At 44.8% G+C, this 8,763-nt stretch overlaps 1 long non-coding RNA gene across 1 annotated transcript; it reads left to right on the top strand.

Annotated features, from left to right (window-relative positions):
• Positions 1-264: 264 nt before the first annotated feature.
• Positions 265-3,350, top strand: LOC131512073 (uncharacterized). Its single transcript, XR_009261918.1, has 3 exons — positions 265-762; positions 1,042-1,285; positions 2,085-3,350. It is a non-coding gene; the product is annotated as an uncharacterized LOC131512073 (long non-coding RNA).
• The last annotated feature ends 5,413 nt before the right edge of the window (positions 3,351-8,763 follow it).

Here is an 8,763-nt window from a genome sequence, read left to right on the forward strand (position 1 = left end):
CCACAGTCACCAAGGACACTTCCTGGTGACCGCAACTCTGGTTTGTTTAGCTTCGTGAGGTTGAGTGCTCTTTGGTGTTAATGGCCTGGGGGTGAAGTGGGGAACGGGATATTTCATTGGAATTCGTTACACACAGGCTCCTTTGTCCTGCTGCTCCAGACGCTTGTTTGTTTGCACCGAGACTCTTGCCTTTGTTGGACTGGTTAGTGTCTGTCAGTAAATGATAACTTATCTGAACTGTCCACAGAATCATAGTTGTGCATAGTTCTCAGAAGCTCCACGCAGCAGCGTTTTCACATTCTAGGGCCTGGAATGGAGCCGGGGCGGCGGGGGAGGCGGTCAGAGCACCCCCAGTCCTCGCCTGGTTCCATCCTGGGGTGGGAGAGGTCCGGGTGAGCGGGAACTGGCCGCGTTGCCCTTGTCAGCAAGAGAAACAAGTAGGGACACTGGGAATCTGCAGCTGGACAACTGTGCCCGAGAGAAGAGGGGAGGCCCGAGGAACGGAAAGTATGTCCTTGCCCACAGGTTATACTCCACGAGCAGGCCCGTTGCAATCACACCCTGCAAGTCGCAGCCAGGAAGTCCTCCTGCAGAAATGCTCGCAGGCGTGCTGATGATGGACTGCAAGGTTGTTCGTTGCGAGCGTTGCTGGAAACGGCAGAAGTCTGGAAACAATCTAAACGCTATCAATAAAGGCCTGATTAAATAATTTATGGTCTGTGCATCCGATGGCACACTCTGAAGAAAGCTTCTCGTACACTGGTAGGGAACGATCTCCCGAATACCTTGTTATGTCAAACAGCTACAACTAGGTTAGGAACTGCGTGTTATCGTTTGTTTATAAAGGGACAAGAGGGGAAGGGAGGAGAATATGTATTTCCACAGAGACTGTCTTTGGAAAGATTCACAAGCCGGTGATATTGTTTTCCCCTGGGCAGGAGTGCACTGGGTGGGTGTGGGAGCTGGGAAGGTATCAGTTGACCTGTGCTGTATACCGACCCAGCCCAAACTTAGTAGCTTAAAACAACCATTGTATTCCAGGTCGCATTTCTGTGGTTTGACTGGTAGTGGCTGGGGAGGCTTCACATGGCAATGCACGAAACCCCAGAAGAAAGAGAGCAACCCATTGCAAACACTTTCCAGCCTTTACTTGCGTGATGTTTGCTGAAGTCCCTTTGGCCAAAGCACCTCACACAACCAAGCCCAAATTCAAGGGGGAGAAACAAACTCCATGTCTTCAAGTACAGTGGACATCAGTTTTAATCTACCACATGGTGGAGCAGAGGTGAGGAGGGAGGGAGGGACGTTTCTCTTTTAACCCTGTATACTTTTGGAATTTGAGTCGTGTCAATATTACCTCTTCAAAAAGAAATAAAATTTTATCGATTTATTTGGTTTTTATGAGAGACAGAGAGAACGTGTGTGCACAAGCAGGGGAGAGGGGCAGAGGGAGAGGCAGACAGACAGACAGACAGAGAGGGAGAATCTTAAGCAGGCTCCATGCTCAGCACAGAGCCCGACACGGGGCTCGATCCCAGAACCCTGGGATCATGACCTGAGCCGAAATCGAGAGTCGGACACTCTCAACCAACTGAGTCACCCAGGTTCCCCAAGAAATATGATGATTTTTGAAAATTAAAATAGATTCCCTGAATTTAACTTTGGAATAATCCAGTTGCTGAAGGAAACACGGAGAGGGACATGTGAGGTAGAGATATAGGTGAAACAAGATGGCTGGATCATGAACGTGTGAGACTCACAATACTACCGTATGAATGTTAAAATTGCCTACAACAGTTCATGCTCTCACAGCTTGTGGGTTCGAGCCCCGCGTCGGGCTCTGTGCTGACAGCACGGAGCCTGGAGCCTGCTTCAGATTCTGTGTCTCCCTCTCTCTCTCTCTGCCCCTGCCCCGCTCTCTGTCTGCCTCTCTCTCAAAAATAAATTAACATTAAAAAATTTTTAAAGGATTTCTCACAGCAGAAATTTGGAAAAGTCAAAACGACTAACCAGAAGCTCAACCTCGTTGAGGGTCACTGACGTGGCAGGTGCATTGCCCGCATCATCCCCTTTTGCTTTCCCAGCCACCCTGGAGGTGGGCACGGTTAGGCCCTGGAAGTAGCCTTCTTGAGGTTGCTGATACCAGAGGGTCAGCTGCAGAGTGGGGCCGCAGGCAGCTCCGAGCAGGGATGCTGGACCTGGAGGAATTGCTGGAGAGCCGGGAAGAAAGGACACCTAAGGAGCTGCCTCCACAGCGTGGGTGCGACTAGCAGGCGAAAAACCCGAGGACGGTGTGGTATTGGTGGTGACAGGGGAGGTGCAAAACACTTGACGGTTTCAAACACACACGCAGAGATTGTGAGGGTGGGGAATAAGAAGGATGCCTTTCCAAAGATTCCAGACAAAAGTTCTGGCGCTTATGGGCACGTCTGAAGGAAAAGAACTCAGTGAGAAAGAGTTTCTCGCCTCTTCTTTATTACTCGAGATGGCCACATGTGTACCCAGGCCTTGTGCCAGGGTGCACCTCGAGCCACCCACCTGGCCTGTGCCTGGCTCTGAGTGGGGGGGGGGGTCCCATCTCAGAGTAGCTCTGAGAGTGCTAAGCACTCTGGGTGAGCCCTTCTGTGGGCAAACAGGGAAAATCCTTCATCATCTCTACCCTGTCATTTGGGGTCCCTAGCTAACCCTGAGAACTTTCTCCTCTGTTCCAAGCGTCTACTGAGAGCTTTGCCAGAGGCTGTGTTCCCTGAGGCCTTGCTCACTCCCTTCATACACATGCCTGGGAATGCATATGTGTGCATGTATGGACATTCATGTAGCCGCTACAAGGCAAGGAACTGAGAGAAGTGACCGTAGCACTTTCTAGGCATCCAACTTTGTCCCCTGCTCCCACTCCAGGCCAAGTTAGGTGACCCTCCCTCTCATCATGCCCTCTGCCTATTTTATTGCTGAATTTCCATACTGTTTCAAATTGTTCAGGGGTGCCTGGGTGGCTTAGTTGGTTAAGTGTCCGACTTCAGCTCAGGTCATGATCTCACAGATTGTGAGTTCGAGCCCCACGTCGGGCTCTGTGCTAACAGCTCAGAGCCTGGAGCCTGCTTTGGACTCTGTGTCTCCCTCTCTCTCTCTCTGCTCTTCCCCCACTCGTTCTCTATCTCTCTCTCCTTCAAAATTAAATAAACATTAAAAAACTTAAAAAAAATAAAATACGATTGTTCAGCACTGGTTAAAGACTAGTACTAAAGAATTACTGTCACATTTTTAGGAGTGGTAGTAGTATTGTGGTTATGTTTTGTTTTATCTTTTTTCTTTAATAAGTTTTTTTTATGTTTATTTATTTCTGAGACAGAGAGAGACAGAGCATGGGTGGGGGAGGGGCAGAGAGAGAGGGAGACACAGAATCGGAAACAGGCTCCAGGCTCTGAGCTGTCAGCACAGAGCCCGACGCGGGGCTTGAACTCACAAACTGTGAGATCATGACCTGAGCCGAAGTTGGTCGCTCCACCGACTGAGCCACCCAGGCGCCCCTGTTTTATCTTTTTATTGAAGTATAATCTACACACTGAAAAAATCATATGTTCACAATTGATGAATTTTTAAAAAGGGGAAACATCTATCTGTATTTCCAGCCTGCAGATCAAGAAACAGACCACTGTAAGCATTCTAGTATGTTCCTTAAAAAAAAAAAAAAACAACACATTGTTTTTCGTAATATCTTCTTAAACACGTACAGATGAAAGATAGGCTGTTTTGGATTTGCTTCAACATAATCTGGAGTTAAGAGAAGCTAGCGATTAAACAAGGTTGGTCACAAATTCATAATTACTGAAGCTGAGTAATAATTACATAAGGGTTCTTTGTATTCTCTCTCTCTTCATATTTAAAATTTCATGATAAAGATTTTAAAACAATCAATCAGGTGTCCTGGTTTCACCTCAACCTGGTGCCTCTGAGACATGCGGTAAAAGCCGAGCGACGCGGTGAAAGCTGTCGCTTTGGTATGTGACTTGGTAATTAAGAATCTGAGAGTCTACTGGACTAAATGTATAAATAACTAACTTTTCAAAAATGAGTTTTCACTTGCTATCTGCTCCGTGTAAGGGAAAGCTCCCTGTAGGCACTGGGTGTTATTCATATCTGTATCCTGGCCCCTCAGCACAGTCACACGGTAGGTGCTCAGAAGTGTTTGTTGAGGGAATGAATGCTCGAATGCTGTATCCTGTCCTACACAAGACCTAATATGGCACCAAGATGGCACAGGTGCCCCAACTTGAATCGAAACTGATACTACCAAGTTCTTTTCTCTTTTGTAGTGGCTTCCAAACAATAAATTGCTCAAATCCTAAAATACCCTAATTGAGAGGGACTCAGAGGTCATTTTGAACACAATTCTTGTGTTATAGATGAGAACACTGAGCTCCTGAGAAGTGACTTTATTGAGGTCACAGAGCTGGCAGCGGACAGAGCCTGAGCTCAGGCTCCTGGAACCCAATCTGGCCCCTTTTCGTCATAGCATCTAGGTGTATAGCTGGGAATTCGACACATATGGGCAATCCTATCTTCTCAGGTAGAGAAAGTGGACTTCAAAGAAGTGAATAGAATTTTCCCATGGTCTTGGGTCATTTCGACTCCATAGCTGTCTCAAGAACAGTGTTTTCCACACTGGGTTATGTCCCTTACTTCAAGAACCTTAAAATTCAAAGACATTAATTTTCAGAAACAACCAGAGGGGTGATTATTTCTCGTTAGAAAGGGCTTTGGTGCGTATGTTTTTTAAAGTGAACTCTCTCAAGTGTCTTTGAAATATGAGTCAGGTTTTAACAATTCCATCTGCATCCAGCTTGTTAGGAACAAAGTGACAGAATAAAATCAGCAAAGTTCAAGCCATGGCCCCACAGTCCCCGTCATGTCAAGTGTCACAAGGGCGCTTTCAGCATTCCCAAGCCAAAAAATAAACAAATCAATCAAAGATAACACACCGAGAGTAGAAATAAATGCAAAAAAGAAAAAGAAAGAAAGTCGAACATTTTGTAAAATTACATCCTTTTAAAAACATGTTGATTTTTTTAAGTTTTTAAATTAAAATGTTAGCATAACTGTACCTTAGAGTTTACTTTTGTTGGCACTCAAATCAATATAACTCTAATGGTCTTTTGTGTCGGTCCTGTTCTGGGCTTTTCCATGCAAAGTATTTTTGCAGCTTTGTCCGGTGCTTCTTTCAAGAACCTTGTGACACTTCCAACCCCCTACCTAACAGGGGTGACCGGATTTCTTTGCTGTTAAGAGGATTACTGAGACGTTCTCTTTTATATATAACCCAGAAGACTCCGTGAATAACAGGAAAGAGCAAACAAGAGATGTCAAGGGGAGAGGTTACAGCAAGGGCTGCAGTTCAGGGAAACTCTTTAAGCAAGGAGAGGTCAAAGAATGTTCCTAAGGGACAATGATAAGCTGGGGCTCAGGAAGCAGTGTGCTGGGCGCCATTTTCATAGGCAAGCAGTGGAGTTAGCTTACATCCATCCATCAAGGGTTAAGCTTTAATCCCAAGAACTTTGGGTGAGTCAGGGCCAGAGCGCTGGGAAGAAAGGAGACACCTTATCTCTAATCAGCCCTGCCTCAAAATAGCTCTCTCTTCCCTCAGGCAGAGACTCGTCATCCTTTCCCTGCACAGCACAGCACAGCAGCATGGAGGTGCCTGAGTCCCACTTAGTCAGAAAGTCAATGAATATGCTTTATTCATCTCTTGCACAGTTAGATCTCTCTAAGCAATGCATAATTTAGCAACCCTCAAGATGGCTTGCACAGAATCAGGATGTTCCAGTCAAAAAGAAACTCACAATTTACTTAGATCCGCCTGTCATTTTATGGATGGATAAACTGAGACCCGGGGAGATGAAATGATTTGTGGAAGAACACACAGGCAGTCCATGGCTGTGCTGAGGGCTGAAACTCTGGCTGGAGCAGGCAGACATTCTGCCTCTCTTGGCAATGCTGCTGTTCTCATCTGAAAAATGAATGAAACACTCATGCCCCTGGTCAGTTTTCCTTCCGTTGTTAAGGAAATCATTTCCAATGCTCCAAGAGTTCGCGAATCCACACTTTCACAGGCAGCTCTTGTTAAACCCTTTCATTGTGAGTCTCTCAAACTTCCTCTTCTATCTTCATAATCCAGACAGCTTTACTTTTGAGGTTTAATACATGGGCTGCCGCTGCTGTTGTTGTTTTTTTTTTCCCAGATGCTGGAAGAAAATGTTACAAATGGGTAATTGAAGTCCTCAGAAAGTAGCTTAGAATGGGGTCAGACAAAAATGCCCACCAGTCTCATCAGCTGCTCACCCATGCCGAGGGTTGCGACTCACACAGAGGACTTGCCCTCCCAGTGGCCATCTGTGCATCTGTGCGATGGCAAGCTCAAACATTCCTGCTGCCACACTTCCTACACCACTATTTGCAGACTGAGTCCCCTTTGTGCATCCTTTACACAGTATGGGCTCTGTCGAGAGCTGTATGAGGCACACAAGGTCTAAACAAGGGTGGGGACAACCCTGGGGCTTGCAAAGTCTGCAGAAAACCAGGCAAAGTAAGGGAGGTGAAGAACATAGACAAAAGGCTGGAATGTGTCATTAGGAAAAGGCCCGGTTCCATCAACTTAAAACAGTTTTGTTTCAGGTTATTATTCAGTGCAAGACACTGAAGAGAAAGAGCTAAGAGGCAGAAATTGAATTTCAACTCCCTTTCATTTCTCCGTGATTGTCATCTCTTAAATGTTCCCATTTATTTCTTGCATGAGTCTCTTGTGCTGGACTTATCACAGCTCTCAAGTAGGAATTGGTCCTTAGCTGTTCATCGTATGTGGGGTTTTTCTCTTCTGGTTAGACTCTAAGCTATTCTCCATAAGGCCAACAGCTTTGTGATTCCCATAGGTCTCCCGCCATAGAGTAGGGCACCCAGCATGTGCTTAATAAATATTTAATAAGCATGTCCTACTGGGTCAGCATCACAGTCTCACTTTGTGCTAAAGCCAGATCATGCCATGATGGCCCTCATTTTATTCATGAGAAGGCAAAAGAGACAAAGAAAAATGATCATCTAAGGTTTACACACAGTGAATGACAGAACTGGACCTCAATCCTAGGTCTTTTGAGATTAAATTCAGCCTTATCTGGCTATCTGTTATAGAAAATATAGAAAATATTATGCTAAAGGCCTTCAGGCTAAAGTCAGTGAAAGGCGAAGCGGTATGAGTTCATTGCTTGAGGGGTCTTACACTTTTCATGTCAATTTTTTTAGGAGGACATTTTAATTGATATATACTTAGCTTAAACCATGAGTTTCATAAACATCCTCATACATTTATGTAATGATAAAACTATGATTTCTTTCCTAGCAGCTCAGTCATAATCACTTGATCAGAATAAAAACAGATTCCTTTTTTGCTGAACAACTAAAAGTAAAATGTAAATTAATGCCTGGTGAATGAGATCTCTCTCTCTATGAGGTAAGATCTTGTTCTGACTAATATCGGCTCAACATGGAGTTTGAAAGTCTCAGAAACGTGCATCTTGATGCTCAAAGATTATCCCATCAGAGGAACATCATTCAAGCATTCATTAAGTGCCTACTGGGTGCATAGCATGGTTCTAACTGGCCTTCTAATTTTGCCCTTAACTAGTTATAGGATCTCAGGTACGTATGAAAGGACTCGAGATTTTTTGAATGTCACTCATGTGTCAGGAACCTTGAAATACATATTACATATGTTATTTCATGTAGTCCTCGTGCACTCTTATGATTTACAAATGGGGACTCTGAGGAGGAGAGAAATCATGGATCTTCAAAATCACATAACTAGTAAATGGCAAAACTGGGATTTGACCCAGATGCTAGTGACTCTAAAGGCCATTCCTTTCCTGTTCTACCTGAGCTGTTCAATCCTAGGTCACATGAATATTACCTAAGGAGTTTTTATGTAATACGAATGCCCACTTCAGACAATGACATCAGAATATCTGGGGGTGGTACTTGGAGTTTGAAAAGCCTCCTTAGATGATTATAACATGAAACCAGGGTTAAGAATTACTGTGCCAGGTGTTCTGTGCTTCAGTTTCTTCAACTGTAAAATGAGGAGTTTAGACAGACATCTCTAAGATCCTTTCTACTTCTGTAGCCACCAGAACTGGGATGACAATGATACGGGGACAGTTGCCACTTGAGAAGCCCCAATTTGTACTAGGAGTAAGCAGTTATCACCCATACTGGATAGTCTCCTGACTCTCTAGTTAAGTGTAGGCTCTGACTGAAGCTGGCTGAACATCCACAGATAAGACTCCCTAAAGCATACAAATATTTTTCATATATTTATGAACAAGGCCCTAAAGCTCAAGAAACATTCCCCATGCCATCCTTCTCTCGGTCTTCTTTTCAAGTATCAATCATAGTTATTTGGTGAAATTCCTATTGCTCAAAGCTGCTGTAGTGCTACCACTAAATATCACATCAAAAAGTCTTTTGAAAATGTTCATAGCCTTAAACCCAAAATTCCTCTTATAGAAATCGACACTAAGGAGGTAAACAGAAAGCAGAAAAACCTTTATGAAGAAAGCTGTTCAGGACACCTGGCTGGCTTAGTTGGTTACGCCTCTGACTCTTGACTTCTGCTCAGGTCATGATCGCATGGTTAGTGGGCTCCAGCCCAGAGTCAAACTCTGAGCTGAGGGCACGGAGCCTGCTTGGGATTCTCTCTTTCCCTCTCTCTCTCTGCCC

This window comes from Neofelis nebulosa, chromosome 5 (genome assembly GCF_028018385.1).
Source record: "Neofelis nebulosa isolate mNeoNeb1 chromosome 5, mNeoNeb1.pri, whole genome shotgun sequence".
In the NCBI taxonomy this organism is placed as follows: domain Eukaryota; kingdom Metazoa; phylum Chordata; class Mammalia; order Carnivora; family Felidae; genus Neofelis; species Neofelis nebulosa.